At 44.7% G+C, this 17,690-nt stretch overlaps 1 protein-coding gene across 9 annotated transcripts in view; it reads left to right on the forward strand.

Annotated features, from left to right (window-relative positions):
- Positions 1–9,263: 9,263 nt before the first annotated feature.
- mbnl2 (muscleblind-like splicing regulator 2) overlaps positions 9,264–17,690 on the forward strand; it is a 49,828-nt gene continuing 41,401 nt past the window's right edge. For 8 of the 9 annotated variants that reach the window (XM_061067286.1, XM_061067287.1, XM_061067284.1 and 5 more), the window contains exon 1: positions 13,964–14,241. The gene's annotated coding sequence lies outside the window, so the exon portion shown is untranslated. Of the gene's footprint in view, positions 9,477–13,963; positions 14,242–17,690 lie in introns of those variants that run through there. The other variant, XM_061067283.1, reaches the window with a different exon arrangement.

The following is a 17,690-nucleotide window of genomic DNA, read 5'->3' on the forward strand; positions in this document are numbered from 1 at the left end:
CTGGGGGGTGGGGGGGTGTGTGGAGGGGGGGGGTCAGGGCCCTTGCTTTTCCTCTCCCCTCCTCTGGGGACGCACCCCAGTGTCTGTTACAACAGGAAGAGACTGAAGGTCAAAGCCCAGACCGATAGTCTTTCCTGCCTGTGTGACGGACGCCTGTCTGTTTGATTTGACCATGTCTGACACACACACACACAGACACGCACACACACACACTGTGGATGTGTTTCCATTGTGTTGCTTTAGCAGTTGCATTCATGAACATTCGCAGCTCGTGACAAAGTCTTTTCTGAATTTGTAGTCCAAGTCCAAATAACCCGATTTGGACTACAAGTGGAATCAGGTCATCGAGGTTGTGAGGCCAATGCTACACAACAAACATTGCTAAAGAAAGATTAAACTACTGAAGTTTCTCCAAAATTGTGTCGCACACGAGTCAAACCGAACAAATCGAGTGTTTATCGGGGGTCTGCTCGTCAGCTGAGCCCACGGCGCCGACCACACGAGACAAATAAAGCGCCACGCCGGGAAGCAACTGCACCAGGGACGCGAGCCCGGATGTGACTCTCCACAGAACAGATGTCTGATCCCGACTGGAACAACAACACAATCCAGCCCAGCACCTTCCTTTCAACCGCCAGGAGGATCAACCACAACAAAAGGCCTCAGATGTGGGTTTCTCTTCTTCCTCCGCAGACAATGGATGGAAAATATTCCGGCCTTCGCGTCTGATGTGGACTCCGGTGGCGTTCCTCGTGTGCTTTAATGGGAACGTGCTGAGCTATGTGCGATGGCGGCGCTCAGGTGCCGACGCAGACAAAGGAACCCGTGGAAAACACACAACTCCATAACGTACACACAACTCGTCCTACAGCACCTTTAATCCTGAGTGGCGTGCCCAAAGTGGATGAACGCCGCATACAAACACACGCCTTTATCATTCAAAGTGCGCCGGAGCTATCAACCCTGAATAAATAAATCCCCCCCCCCCCACCCGCCGCTCTTATCTCACAAAGCAAAACTGGATAAGCGCTCCCACCGGGTCCGGGTGGAGGAAGCTGTCAGCACCTCTACTTTGGCTTTGCCTCATCCATACGAGGACGGAATCCTGTTTTTCTCTCCGATTCCATCCTCCACGGTTTTTTTCCAATCCCCCCCGAGAGTCGTTTCCATCGTCCGCGTGCGCACGTGTATCCCGCCACATCACCCATACATGATCCCCCCTTCCTGCTTATCTCCGGGCGCCGGGGCCTACACCTTTCAGCGGCTGATAAATCCGCACTGTTGCAGAAACGGCCACGCAGGGGAAGAGAGAGAACGGGATTTTCCAGCTCGTCGGGCTCTGAACCCGTTTGCCAGATATATATGTGCCATTACCGGTGCCTTCCTATATCGCAGCCATGTGGGATTAGTGTGTTTTGACACCTGTAGCTGCTCTGGGCCGGGTTTATCTGCAGCCTCATCTCAAAAACCTCAGAGCCGAGGGTGTTTTCCTGCACTGCAGAGCCTCACGCTCACTGTGTTACATCAATAAACAAGAATCTGTTTTGCAAAATGACTAATGCAACGTACTAAATTCCCAATTTCCCCCATTTGTGTCTGGAGATATTCCGCTGCTGTGATTCACAGTCGACGCTCAGTCTGTCAGGAACAATCTCTGTGAGCCTTTAATAATGTGTGTCTCCATAAAGTCTCCATCAAACAGGTTTTTCCACTCGTCAGAAGAACAAAAGAAGGAAAAAAAAGCAGCTCACAAAGGGAGAGCTGCTTAAGGTGAAATTCTGCTTTTCAAATAGCAACACTGCCACCTGCCGGCAGCACTCAGCAACAACACCATCAACTACACACCAATGTACAAAATGAAGAATTAACAAAAAGAAACAAATATAGAATATTTTTTAATGAAGGGGATTACTGAAAGCAAAGAAAATGAATAGATGATTAGTACTTATTTCAGTTTTTTATTTATTTTAAAATTTATGATTTTTGATTTGTTTTATTTTTTGCATGTTTTATTAATAATAAATTATTCAATTGTCCATTGATTTTTTCAGTGGTGTTTTTACCTTTAATTATTTTAAATCACAGCAAGAGAATCATCACATTTGCTCTGATTTTCTCATGGGCAGCAGTACTATCCATGGCCACAGGAAGGCGGAGTTTCTCACTTTCTTATATGTTTCATTTATTTCATTATTATTTATATATCTAGTTTTTCTGTCTTTAAAACTAGTTTTTTTATTAATATTTTTATCTCTAATAATTCAGTTAACTGTGTGTATTTTATTTATTAATTTTTTTTATTTTTTATCATTTGCCAGGGCTGGAAAATAACCTTTTTTATTCGCATATCACTCCGTGTCTAGCTATGGACACTAGATGGCGCATTCTACCCATTAATTGGAGTTTACCATCAAGCAGCACTGACTGACATTGACACTGGATGTTTAACAGGTTAAAAGCAGGTAATCTAGCTAATAATTCAGTAAAAACATTTTAATATAAAATGTTATGTATAATTACTTCCTTAATGTTTACAATCTAATAGTTAATACTTAATATTGTAATAACAATTTCAAGAGAGCTGCTTTAATTGGCAGAATAACCTTTGTGTCACAATAAACAGTTAAATATTAATCATATTATGGTTTAACAGCCTATTGAATATAGAGCACTGAGACAGGTGTGTTTTTTATGATGTTATTTTATTTTATAGATATTATATTGTGCTTATATCTCAGAGGTCAAAGTACTATGTGTGAGTACAGCAGTGTGTGTTGTGTGTTTAATTGTTTCAGCCCCTGGCACTGTGCTCGTGCACCAACACTCTCACACAGACTGAGCAACCTGCTGCTCCTCCGCCCACTCGCTCATCCCTTAAATACATTTCCACAGCGAGTGGCACGGCAAATAAATCACCATGGTTACAGATGGTTACAGTAATATAATAATCGCCGCACTCGGGAGGAGGCTCGGAACGATGGTGCTCACGAGGCCACTTAGGAATCCATGATCACTGGGAGAAGGTGGCGCTGGAGGTGGAAAGTTGGGGTCCCAGTTTGAGCCACTGGGCCGGAGAGGGGGTGCAGAGAGAAGAGAGAGAGAGAGGATGAAAATGTTGTGATGTGTGTGTGTGTGTGTGTGTGAGTGTGTGTGTTTATTTCTCCTCTCAGCTCATAATCACTGGATCAGTGATTGTTTTGTTTTAGAATCAAACTCAGTATAATGTTTTTCAATCTAAATTGCAAATTGCAACTAAATAAATAATAATAGTGATAGATAGATAGATAGATAGATAGATAGATAGATAGATAGATAGATAGATAGATAGATAGATAGATAGATAGATAGATAGATAGATAGATAGATAGATAGATAGATAGATAGATAGATAGATAGATAGATAGATAGATAGATAGATAGATAGATAGATAGATAGATAGATAGATCGATAGGTAGGTAGGTAGGTAGGTAGGTAGGTAGGTAGGTAGGTAGGTAGATAGATAGATAGATAGATAGATAGATAGATAGATAGATAGATAGATAGATAGATAGATAGATAGATAGATAGATAGATAGATAGATAGATAGATAGATAGATAGATAGATAGATAGATAGATAGATAGATAGATAGATAGATAGATAGATAGATAGATAGATAGATAGATAGATAGATAGATAGATAGATAGATAGATAGATAGATAGATAGATAGATAGATAGATAGATAGATAGATAGATAGATAGATAGATAGATAGATAGATAGATAGATAGATAGATAGATAGATAGATAGATAGATAGTGAAATAGTACTTGAATATTGAAGTGATTTGTAATCCAGACTCTGGAAATACCAACAAACGCATGAATAATAAACACATGGGCCGTGACCCTGATGTTTCTTTTGAAACGCTCGGTTGGTGGAGGTCAGCGTCTCTCTGCTGGTGGAGGGCGAGAGAGGGGGGGTGGGAGGGGGGGTGGGGGGTTGCCTGCTCCTCCACGAAGCTCTGGAAGTGTCCTCGTAACCTGCAGCTGCAGCCGGCAGCCTTGCAGCGGAGGCATCAATATTTCAGGCTGATGGGTCGCCTTGAGATAGGTTATTATTATCTCCCAACGCCGAGGGAAACACACACACACACTTTATGTTACATCCACCGGCCTTGACCTGCCTTGACACACACACACACACACATACACCTACACACACACACTGAGAGACAGGAACATCAAATCACATGTCATCACAGGCTAAATCCAAACGCTTCATCCATCTTTCATTCACAGACATGGCTGCAGCAGAATGCAAAACGCTTAATTACCACTTCTGATGAGTGTGTGCACGAGAGAATCACGGTGCATGTGTGTTTGTGTGTGTGTGTGTGTGAGAGAGAACATAACTAGCTGTCTTCCCTGTGATCCTTAATGCATTATTGAATCTTGCAGAGGAGTCTCCATCCTTTGGGCTGAGTGGCTGCCAAGTTGGGATCACAGGGCGGGTTCGGCTGCGATGAAGGGCGGTTCTGCCATTAAGGAGTCTGGGCCCCGAGTCGCTGGCCTCGTGTGAACCCAGGGGCCTCATGAATAATACACCCCCCTCTACTGTATTTGGAAGCACTTTGGACTGGGGCAAAAAACGCCGGTGACGCCGCATTGATTCCTGCGGCGTCCAGTTTCAAGGGGAAAGGAGTCGGTTCCATTTTAAGCGGCGAATAACGGCTCGTGCAGAGAGAGAGGAGAAGATTTATTTCACTCATCCACGATGCCTGCTTCCTCTGAACCCTGGTTCCCACTGCAACCTTGACAACAGCTGGGTTGTCATGGTAATACGCCATTTCTCATGACATTTCCCAAGATTGTCATCTCCAGTGTTTTCTTTCCTGAAATGTCACTATTTATTATTGGATCTATTTAAATATCTTGAATTCCTCCTGAGTATGTAGGGAGGTACCTCTTTACAAAAGCCAGCGACAAAGATGAATATCCTATTAGAAGTAGTAATAAGACTTTTAACTTGGGCTCTTGTTAGGGCAAGAATCTATTTACCCAGAACTGGAGCGCATATTTCCGAGACACTGAGTAATGCACGTTTCCCAATAAAAACCTACACGTTGTATTTGTTGGTAATGCACTTTCACAAACAGAGCATCTATCATCCAGGTGGTTTATGGATCTAAGTGGCCGGGCGGCGGTGATGCAGCGGTTTTGCACAGAGTCGACCTATCACGGGTCAGCTGTCAATCATGACGTCTCACCTGTTTTTAGATCGCCAATACAGTGAGGAGACCCAACAATGATCAAATTTCTAAAAATGTCCATTGGTACCAATTAAATCTCCCGTGCAGAATAACAGTGACGTACTTTCATTTTTATCTCAAACCAACAACAAGGTGAAAAGAGGAGAGATTCTGAAGCTACTGTGCACAACCCCACCCCCCCTAAAAAAACTTCTTACATCAGATACATTATTAATCACTAAAGCACCAAAGTAAATAAGTCAGTTGCAGGTCCTGGCGTAAGATTCAATATGGATTATACAGAATCCTCCCTTATACCCAAATGGACCCCGGTGGAGCGGATGAAGCAATATGAGCAAATCTGCCGCAGCGGATGATTTACGATGATGCAGAACCAATCTTTTGTCAGCGGACAAATGAGTCTGCCCCCGAAAAATGGATCCTCTCAGCTCTCTGGACCAGTCGGCCCCCGGATCAGCTTGTTTAATGACGCCGTGGGCCTCTTCAATCCATCATTACTTAGTCGGTGATTAGTAAAACGCTCATCAGAGCCACAGTGGGAGTGAAGCGCTCAGGTGATCACACAATCAATAGAATTGACATGGTGGAAGTGGTCATAGCACACACACACACACACACACACACACACACACACACACACACACACACACAAGTACACACACATTTGTTGCAGGTCATTACATAGACCTGCATTCATGTCCTGCCTCACCACACCTTGCCTATAACCATAATCCATAATCCTAACCTTAATCAATTAACCCAGAATCATTTTTGACAAATGGTGGAGATGGCTTTTGTTAACACACACACACGCACACACACACACACACACACACACACACACACACACACACACACACACACACACACACACACACACACACACACACACACACACCCCTCCCAGCCTGTCTGAGCTTTGTATCAGCTGTAAAAGCTCTTTCCATTAAACCTGTGCTGCATCGAGCATTTGGGTTAAAAGCTTTCATAATCAGGTGCGTTCTCATTTAATGTTTCCCCAGATCAATACTGCCCTTGATGCAGGAGCTTTGCCCACAGTGTGTGTGTGTGTGTGTGTGTGTGTGTGTGTGTGTGTGTGTGTGTGTGTGTGTGTGTGTGTGAAAGGCCCTCAGAGTCAAAGCTTCGGGCCATGCTGCATATGTGTGTGTGTGGTGTGTGTGTGTGTGTGTGTGTGTGTCTGTTTGCTGTCAGCAGGCGTAAACTGTGTCCTGCCGTGATCTCCTCTCCCGGCGCCGGAGAGAAACTAACTGTGGCGCTTGTGTGTGTGAATACTGCGGTTGTTTTTCTGCCTGAACGCCCCCACATCTGATCCCAGAGTCCACTCGGCAGACTGGAAATGTGGAGTCAAAACCCATTAATGAGCCCAACACTCCCGCAGACATCTGCTTGGCTTTTTTCTTTTCACTCGTGTGTGTGTGTGTGTTTGTGTTTTTCTGAAATACATCTTGTTTGAATGTCTCCCATCCGTCTTAATGAGCGCCGGGCCTGATGTTCAGACTCGACACAACAGCTTCTGTTGAAGAATAAATCATTTTGTCATCGGGACGACACAGTTTCATGGTTTCCTTCTGAAAAATCAACTTGTTGTGAATCCAGTGAAGTCTGTTGACTTTGCAGAAGAAGAGAGGATCTGTCTGTCAGGACACTGCTTCAAAATAAAAGGTTTCCAAAGCTGTCAAAAACTCACACTCACATAAATAGATATGTTATAAGTATATATAGGGATGCATAAGAATATATATGTATATAAAAGTGGTATGTATAGATAAATAGATGCAATTTCATAATAGTCTACAGTATAAAATGAATCCAAAATGAGATATATACATAGAGAGAAATATTGAGAGAGAGAGAATGGTGAATTTCACAATAAGAGGCATTCATATGGAATAATATATGTGGTAAACCGATAAAAAATACAAGTAATATGCATCTAATGTTTAAGATGACATTTTTATCAGAAAATATTGCAGTGAAGTATCCTCCCCCCCGCCTCAGCCAAATAAACAAAGCTTCTTATTTACCGGTTACTTCTGCAGCTTGCACTCTATGTATTTGTGTGTTTTTTTATGTGTGCATGCGAGCCCAGTTTGTACTTGTACTTTTTCAAGTGTGTGGGCGTGCAGGGACCTTTTTGAGAAGCACGCCGGCAGCAGCGTTTTTTTTTTTTTACAAATACCTCCTCTGCATTGGGATCAATACATTACGCCTCGGGGGGGGGGGGGTGAGCCTGACCTATGTGAGCAGTTTTTTCATAATCACTTACATCTTAAAAACACTGTTTTTCTCCACAGCGCCGCGTTGGTTGTGTTGTACTTCATTTTTCCACTTGCTGTATTCGGAGGACTTGTATTCCACATGGACACAGAGGAGAGTGACTAATGGCTCTGATGACTTTCGCTTTGTAAACGATGGAAATAACGTGTGGAGGCGCCCGGGTCGGAGCTGTGTTTTTACACGATTTTGGAAATTCGATGTATGATTGGTGTCAAATGCAAGAAGAGGAATCATGTTGTGACTGAGTCTGACAGGAGGTGATTCAACACAGTAACACGTCAGCACCTTGCCTGACACCAGGTTCATCCCTTTCTGTATTGCACCTTGATGAAAAGGGAACCGAGCTCATTGGTTTTGTGTTTGACGGAATGTTATCACGCCGACCTGATAACGTCTTCATCCCTGACCCTGCTGAAGGCCTGTGACCTCACAGACTGTGATGCCTTCATCCCCAGTACAGCATTCCAGCGAGGTGGGCCTTGGCCCGGGCCGCCGTGGCTAGGTTCATTGTTCAGCCGCTCAATAGGCGGCACATGGCGTGGGCGGCCGTCAGTGGGGCTAAATTTGTGCCTCTCTGCTCATTCCGCGGATATTTGGGACTTGCTCCTTTTTGACGCGCTCCTTGCTGACAGCGGGTGGGCACGCTGGTGAATGTGCAAAGTGCTGGAGATGTGCACGTGGTCCTCTGAAAAGCACGATGGTGACGATGTGTCCCTTATGCATTTGATCAGACATACTAATACAGTTTAAAATAAAATATCAATAAGTTTAATCAATTAATAAATCAGCATCACTTCCATTCTTCTTTTTGTTGCTTCACCCTTTAAGGCTTCTTTCCCTAAAGTTAAACCATAAATGCAATTATAGGTGCAACATCTGTGCACAGTTCCTGATTCAGAAAGTTGCAGATTCTAATCATATCTTGTTTACTTTCCATCACCAGGTCGTCCCGCTATTGCTAAACACTACAGTAAAGATATTTTACGCCTTATTTAATAAACTGGAATGATGCTTTTTTTTGGTATTTTTTTTAACACTTCCTTATATAATTGCTTATTATTATCATGATTATTATTATTATTATAGAGATTCATAAATGTAATCTTTATCTTTTATCTTAAACTGAGGTGATGCTTGTTTTTCTGTATTTTTTTAAACACTTCCTTATATAATTGCTTATTATTATCATAATTATTATTATCATGATTATTATTATTATTATTATTATTATAAAGATTAATAAATGTAATCTTTATTATTTTAACATCTAAGCCTTGACCTTCCTGTGGTCGTGTAAGTGTTATAACTAGATTAACAGTCTTTATTGTTTTCCGACATAAATCAGTGGTCACATCTTTCCCCCCCCCTGAGGGAGATTCACTGTTGTTTCCTAGGCAACAAGAATCACCCTCCCTCCCTTTACCCTTGCCTCCTCTGGACTGTACCACATCCACTGCAGGGAGGGACGCGTGTTGTTTATCCAACAGAAGCACGACTCCCCGGGTTAAAAAAACTAAATACACACATCTATCACAACCAAACACCACATGTCTTCTATCTGCAGTTGATAACAGCGTCATATATTGTTAATAGAGGTGTTATTAATAGTTAAAGACTAGCCTTTACCCCCTAGCGACGCTCACTCAACATTCCCTCGAACTGTCAAAATCGCTTGTTGCTTCCTCCCTGAGCCTAAAAAGTAGTTAGCTCGCTAGCCTGCGATAGCTCCCGCCGCAGAGCTCCGGAGAGGAGGACACGGAGAAAAGTTGTGTCCCGGAGAGAAGGGGTGTCCCCGCCCGGCCGAGGTGTGTCTCCTTCCGCCCCGCGAACCCCCTCGAACCCCGTCGAACCCCGGTGGTCTCCCCCGAGCAGCGGAGCGGCGGCGGCGGCCGAGGAGCAGCTGGACGTGACGGGTCCGTCGTCAGGTAGGAAGGCTGCAGGTGGTTAGCTTAGCGGCTAGCTCCAGGTCTCCATCACATGTTGTGTTGTTGTTGTTGTTGTGCTAAGCTAGCTCCCAGTCACCCACTGGTGAAGGCTGCTCCGCCACAGATCCCACCAGTGTGCGTGGGCTCCTGGAGAAGATCAGCACATCTGTCTGGGCTCGATCCCGTTAGTCCCACTTCATTATAGAGTCTATAGTGTCTATAGTGTTGATGGTCTATAATATAGAGTCTATATTATAGACCATCATCACTATTCAAGGGATAGTTCACCCCAAAATATTCATGATCCATTCACCACTGTGCAGATTTGGGGGGGTTAGGTGTTGGAGTAAACAAAACACTTGTAGAGTTTTAAGGGTAAACAGCGATGCAGCCAATTCCAATACAGTTGAAGAAACTGGGGATCGATTCTTCAAATGTAATAAACGTGTTGTTATCCAAGTGTCCATCAGCCCCGACATTCAAATTCCACTCAAACTCGGTCATGTACATCACGATTTGAGCCAAAATGTCCGACACTGTTTACCCCTGAGACTCCAGTAATGTGTCATGGACACAAACACTTCACCCGCCCCTCCATCGTTATAGCGGTGAGTAGATAATGAGTGAATTTTCATCTTTTGGGTGAACGATCCCTTTAAGCATTGACATGCACAGCAGTCGTCGCTGTGCATCCTCGTTATGCACAAGAAAATCTAAAGCAACTTTAATGAGATGCACGCCGAGGTCCATTTTTCATCCATTTGCAGGTTGGATGATCAGGTTAATAAGGTTCGGATCAGGCTCAGTGCTGGATCATGTACAGTCATTTGTCCTCCTGTACCTGCACAGTGACGTCTCAGAGCAGGATGGTGTCAGCAGTGAGGCGAGCAGCAGGCGTCAAGTCAACCATGAGTAAAAAGGGCATTTTCCACTTGTCTAACAACACCTACTAACATCTGGATTTGGTCAGCAGTGGGAATGGATGCAATCTGTATTCAATCCCAGGTCAAGTAGTAGAAAGAAAACGGTTTTTAATTGGTTCCAGCTCAGATCGGGAAGTGATGTAAAACACGACACCCCTGGTGAACACGCCAGTTTACTCTTCCTGAAATAGCCACCAATATTGACCTCATGAATGTTTGTTGTGTTTTTACAACTTGGCTCCATTTATCTGGAATATATCGTAATCATTAGTGTTACTGTGGCAACGGTGCAATAAAGTGAGAGAGAGCAATCCACAGTGCAATGATTGTTAGTAAATGGGCTTTTTTTAATCAGAAGTAAAAAAAGATAGATTTTAATGTGATTTAGGGGCAAATTAGCATCAGATTGTCCAATAGAAAATAGGCAATTTTTTATCTTAAGCCTTTATTAATAATAATGTAGTAAATCCACTATTCCCTGGTTGATTTTGATCCTTTTCTATGTCTCATCTTTCTCAATACACAGCCTTGAACTGTCTATAGCCCATTGGTTGACCATTTGTTGACGACTCACTCAGCCGTTGTTTATTCTCGGTCGTCATGTGCTCGCAGTCTTATCAGACTGAGTTACAAATGTGAGGACTCGTCAACACAGCCCCCCCCGCTGCGTGATATTTGATTATGGCTAATAATAGAAGAAAAAAAAAAAAGACAGTTGCCTTTTCATTGATCTGTCTTCGCTGCCCTATTTCTGAGCACTGCCTTTCTCTCTCACTCTCTCACTCTCTCTTACTATCCGGTTGTAATTGTAATAACACAACATGCAAACAGTATTCGGTGCTAGGAAGCCGTTTCAAACCTGCCAGTCTTTATTTGCTGTAATTAGCTGTTGTTTTTTTGGAATCAAAGCCGCTGTGGTGCCACAAAAAAATCCTGAATCTGGCTGCTGTGTGTGAGTGAGCCCGGCCGTTCGGGGTCAAACAGGACAGGGCTAATAAGTGGGGAGGGGATGCCATGTGGGGAGGAAGTGGCTCAGCTTGTTTGCCAGGCTTTTGTTTGTTTTCCTGTCGGATAAATCTATTTAGGAGGCCGGCTATCTAAGGTCTGCTGGTGGAAATTAGCTACAAGCAGAGCCGGTTTTTCCAGGCAGTTATAATATTAACAGTTATTCAGTAACGTGATTATTGAGGAGTGGGTTTCATCCACAATGAGAGATTGATAAGTGCTGTGCAGCCGTGATGGTTCAAACTAGTGGTGGGGGGAAAAATCGATTCTGTTCAGTATCGCGATATTTTGCGCCCGCGATTATATCGATACTGTAGCACAAAGTATTGCAATATTTTTTTTTTTTTTTTTTTTTAATACTTTATTTACAATTATATATGTAACAGCTCCTGGCTGGCAAAGCAGGACAAGGAGAGTTTCAGAGTTTAAAAGATACCTAGTGTGTATGAGGAAAGGATGTTCTCCACTGCAGGAGATATAGTAACGGCCCAGAGGAGCACTTTAACATCTGAGCATGTTGACCAACTCCTTTTTCTGAACAAAAATGCCAATATTCCCAAATGAATTTAACATTTTGGGTCATGACCTTGCAGCCAACTGGACTGGACTCTAGTAGTACACATTTGTTTATTTACCTCAATTTGATTGAAGCTCTAGGTTACTCTTATTTATATGATTATTCTCAGGTTTATGTTAATCTATTATGTCTGCTTTGTGTTACTGTATTGTATTTAAATAATTGTAAGTTATGTGCTGGGAGCTCAGCGTTCATGTGAGAGGTCTCCTATTCAGAAAATAATTACAAAGATCCTGTGTCCTGAATGTTCAAGGACAAAGTTTTTGCACTACCCTTTCTGAGTTTTTGCACTTAAGTTAATGTGTAGAAGACAATGTTGTTCACAGAATTAAATGTGACATTTGAAGTGAGTTGAGCAGTCTTATTTTCCTCATTTTTTGTAATGCCTTTGAATAATATGGGGAACATGAATCGCAATATATCACAGAATCGAATCACAATACTTGCAGAATCGCAATACTATTGAATCGTGGCCCAAATATCGCAATACTATTGAATCGTCACATTTTTGCCAATTCCCACCCCTAGTTCAAACTGACTCTAACTGTTTTAGATGAACCATAAGATGTTGGTTTGGTGTTTTGCGATCGTACCAGTCAACCTTCATCTTGCAGTCACGTCTGGTTGTTGCTGTCTTGGAGAATTCCTCCTCCTTCAATCTCTTGCGTCTGTGGACAGGAAGCGTAAATTGACACTTCAACCCCCGCTCCCCCCCACCGCAGAGTGTTTGCCTGTGTTATTTCCCTACAGGTGCTCCGGTGGCTTAGATGACGTCAATATTCAGGGTTATTTGCTGAGGTAGGCAATATTTCATGTTTGTGAAATTAATCCTCTCCCCAACCCCCATCTCCCCCAAAAAAACACAAATCTACTGCACGTGAAGCGTCCGATTATGCATATAGCTACCAAAGCATAAACAGGCAGTAAATAGGTTTGTTTGTCTCGGAGCTGTAATTCATGTTTAGCCTCACCGATGTCAACGAAACGCCCAGGCTGCCACGTCATCCCCAGCCTTTGTATGAGAGAGAGAGAGAGAGAGACAAGCGAGACAGAGCGAGAGACAGACGCTACAGCTGTTCTATTGAATCTGGATCGAAAAGTCATGAAGCTGGATCTCTGACTCATCAGTTCTGCGATGCTCCGGTTTTTCGCGGCTCATGATGATGCCAGCCAGCCAGCGTGTCATCAGCCGGGGTGGCAGAGAGAGAGAGAGAGAGGAAGGGGTGGGGGGTGGGACGAGACGGAGCAAGACCTCCAAATCCCAGCCACAACTAATCCCCACCACCCAAACATATGATGCAATAACAGAAATGGTCACTACTGTGCGATTTATTGAAAAACAGGGGACGTAATACCCGGGAGGTGTCAGGAGAAGACAGGAGATGCCGGCGAGAGAGAGGGGGAGGAGAAGGGTGTCTGGAAGATGGGGTTGATGAGTTTAGAGGACGGATGCTGAGTGGAGGTAGAGGAGAGTCAGGGAGGGGGAGGAGGTGTGGTTCTCCTGTTTCCTGGGGGGGGATGGTGTTGAATGTGATGATGGAACAGAGACAAGGACAGGACTGATCACTATGCAGCAGCAGCAGCGGCAGCAACTCTCTGATTATTGGTCACTGCAAATACTGTCAACGTGGCTTTTGTGTCCTTGTTTCCTAATGTTGATTTCAATTTGAATATAATTTCCACCAGAAGAATTGACGATAATGCGATTGCTAGTTTCACACGGGGGGTGAAACTGGGGAAATACCTCTTAAGCCCTGCATTCAGTTGTTACTGTAAGTGCAGTTTTCACCCCTTCACTTATGGCTGCTCCGCTCTCCCAATAGCGAGCCGGGATTCAAAGGGGCGGCCCCTCCATTGGTCGGAGCCGTTCGGGGGGGGGCCGGGCCTCGCCACGAGCTGGTGGGCAGGAAGGGGCTGGCTCTCGGGGAGCAGAGGAGGGGGTTCGGCTGGAAGTGTTTCAGCCAGATAGTTGGAGTAGACACTCTTCTGCTTCCTGCCTCCGCTCGCATGCTCCGTGGCTGTGTGTGAGAGAGAGAGCGAGAGAGAGAGAGATAGAGAGAGAGAGAAACCCCCTGTCTAGGCATGGACCTCCGGCTGCAGCACTCGGCAGCTCGCGAGGAATGACAACACTTCACATGGTCATTAACTCCAGTCACTGAGGCTCTAGGGGAGAGCTGTACCGTGGCTCAGTGTCACCAGAAGCACCAGGTGCCTTCCACGCGTGGGACAGAGGCAGAGCGGCGGGACCCGGTGAAATGAGGTGGGAGACAAGCGTCAGATCGGAGCTGGCGTTATCCTTTTTCTTTCCTTCTTTAAACATTTTTTTTTTTTTTTTATTGCTGGACTTTTTTTTTTTTTTTTTTGCTGCAGTGTGCTGCATACCAGTCTGGGTGGGGAGGGAGGGAGGGAGGGAGGGAGAGAGGGTCGGGGGGGGGAGAGACAGACAGAGGGGAAGGTTTTACGTGTGAGAGAAAAAAGTGTGAGGCTGGAAAACGACGGGACGAGAAAAAGGGAGGAAAATAGAGACACGAGTGCGATAAACGCGAAGCAGCGACGGGAGCCTGCAGCCACGCAGCAACTCTCCTCATTGCAGTTTCCAGCTCTGTAATGGACTTTCTCTTACGACTCCTCAGAGAGAGAGAGAGAGAGAGAGAGAGAGAGAGAGAGGAAATTTTGCAGCAGCTGACTTGCTCCTTTCCTCAGTGCAAATGTCAGGAGATGTTTTTTCTGTGTGTGGGCTACATGGGCAACATGTTTCGAACTCCCTAGAGGGCAAAACTAGTTGTGTTGTGTGGCTTCTGCTCCGTCACCGCTCAGCTCTCGGTGGTTTCCACAAAGTTTCTCCTCGTAACTCTCGGCGTGCAAATCTCTCCGAATAACGCGGCCTAGCTCCAGGCAAAGGTTGTTCGTACCGAACGGAGCTGCGGGCCTGTTTCAACACTCTTTATGTATGTGGACGCAAATAGCCGACGGCCTGAATAAGCTGGAACTTCATAATTAACCTTTCGATATAGATGGGGCATGGTTGACGTGTCCCCAGCTTCCTGCCGTCCGTCCAGATTTAGCTTTGTGCTGGATGCTTGGCCTGGTGCGCTCCGGCAGTGGACATCAACGCCTGCATGGATAAGGCCCGGGTGGTGTCATACGTCTGGCCGCGGATCAAGGGGGAAGTGGGTGTTTTCCAAAATGGAACACCAGTTCAGCCCTTCCTGTTGAGGGAAAAGAATGAGATACGTCCCAGACCTTACCGCAGGACTCCGGTCAGCCCTATGTCCCCTTCTCCGAAATCGACTCCCTGTACTTGGAGATGGTATTAAAAGGACTTAGTGGTTGGTAGTTGTTGTTTTTCCAAGACGTCTTCTGCATAAAAACAGAGGGAGTCTGATCGCTCTGTGACACGAGGGTGAAATTGCTGAATCATTCAGCTGTTATGTTTTCAAGTGCTGCAATTTGAAGGCTTAAGATTTCCGCTTTATATTCCAATGTAAAACAGCTTTAATCTCATCTAGTGTTCTCTTCATTTAAGGTGTACAGCACGAAGGGTCAGTGGAACTTATCCCCACTGTTCCTATAGCGCTTCTACAACTTTCACTTCGTAAACATGATGTTTATCGGAACAGCATTGTTCACCTCTGGCTGCCAACTCGACTGTAATTAGCTGATGACTTGCCTGATTCCTGCGGCTAAACAGGGAATCAACAGGAACATTACACAGGAAAACAAGTCCATTAACTGAGTGCAGGGGCCGATTTCCATCAAACAAACCCAGACTCTCTCTTGTCTTGTTTCAGTGCTTATTTAAAAGACGTATATATCATCAGTACTTTGTTATGAAGTGGGCCAGTGACCAGGAGAGGAAAGCCAGGCCCCATATCATGAGCAGCGCCATTTGGGTCACTGTGGTTTAGTTAAGGCTATTATGATATGGGACACACCTATCTGCTGACTCTGTGAAATGCTCCTCGTGTTGCCTCCTAGCTTAGTCCTGGTATAGACTCTGCTGAGCTCACTCACCCGTCCTTATCGCTAATAGTTCTTGATAATATTGGACTATAGGAGCCGTAGCTTATGCCAAAGACAATTTCATAAGCATCTCAGCATCCATAGTATTAAATAAGAATTAGGCTGCAGGGTATAGTCCTGCTCTGATCCTCTCAGGAAGACGCAGAGGAACATTTCGCAGGCCTGGTTATATTCGGGAGGGATGGAGGGAATTTTGATCAGACCTGCACTATAAGGCGCACTTATTTTCCATTACTCACTGGAAACGGAACATTTTCCTATTTCCCCTCCACAATGAGGCCCTCTCTCCGCAGCTTTGAAAAAAAAACGTTGACCTCTTGTACCTCTTGGCGATGCAAATGACCACACGACTGTGGTTCGCCAGCATAAAATGGTAATAAATGGAAATGCAGCCACTCAGGTACCCTGCTCGTGCGCTCGTCCGTCACACTCTTTTGTGTTCCTACTTTTTGTTTTTTGCTGGCAACACCTGGCCGATGCCACGGTAAACGTTGTCGCAGGGCTTTACGACCAATGGAAAGCAGGTAGCTTATCATCGCTGCTGAGCAAATACAAGCAGCGGAGATAAAGCACGCCGCACGGCCGGAGCGCACAGATACCAGACTAATGGGTTACATACGTGGTATTCAGAGGTCACGCAAACGACTTTCACTCGAGACGCCCCAGTCCCTCTGACTCTCATTCAATTAAGCGGACTGACCAAGATAATGCCCCTGCCAGCTGGCCCTAGTAAGCGTCAGTAATCCATAAAGTCTAGTGCTGTGGTGCTTTTCTTCACATCTCTGCCCTGCTTTAGCAGGTCACACTGTCTGTCCACTGTTTGCACTGAGGACACAGAGGGGACACAGTCTTCCTGCTGGATCTTAGGTATTTAGGATATACACACTGATGTGCAGAATGTGGCTGTTTAGGTTTTACTACCTCCGCCAAGGAGGGTGTATTTCTCTTTGTTTGTTTATGTTTCTTTGCTAGTTACAGCGGGTTTACACAAAAAATACTGGATGGAAAAACTGCTGGAGGGATGCATTATGGGTCAGGGAAGAACCCATTCAATTTTGGTATGGATCTGGTGCAGATGCAATAATTTTTTTCACCATGCATTTTTCACAATTTTCCTTGATTTCTCAGAGAAAATAATTCAATGATCTCGATGAAAAGAAAACAAGCATATTTATTAAATTTGGTGCGGGTCCAGATACAAATCTGGATCTAGTGTATTTAAATATGATTTCATTTTTCTTATATGCTGATCCTGGCAGAATTGTAACTGCAGAAACAGAGCGTGGTTCAGCTGTGGGGGTGCACAGGAGGGCTAATCTCAGAGAGGTGAAAACATGGGTGCTGTATGCTCCCGTCCTACCTGCCAACCATCTGTCTTCCAATCCCTTCATACCAGTAGCATTATTGCTCGGAGCGCAACTGCTAAGCTCAGTGTAAACAAAGCCAGGTTGCGTGTAGGAGAAGCCGAACAAAACCCCGGCCAGAAGCACGCCGTCCAAGGACGCATTCAAACCAGACTAAACCAAAGCTGCCCGCGCTGCCTCTGACCTCAGGTGGTGTTTTCCCAGAGCAGTTTCCTTGCACTGTGTGTGTTGAGTTTCTCATCTTCTTAGAATGGGATGTTGTTATATGACAAAGGTAACAGGTTCCCCCTCAGGATGGCGATTTGCTGTGGTGGGTTTCTCG

This window comes from Limanda limanda, chromosome 23, assembly GCF_963576545.1.
Source record: "Limanda limanda chromosome 23, fLimLim1.1, whole genome shotgun sequence".
In the NCBI taxonomy this organism is placed as follows: Eukaryota; Metazoa; Chordata; class Actinopteri; order Pleuronectiformes; family Pleuronectidae; genus Limanda; species Limanda limanda.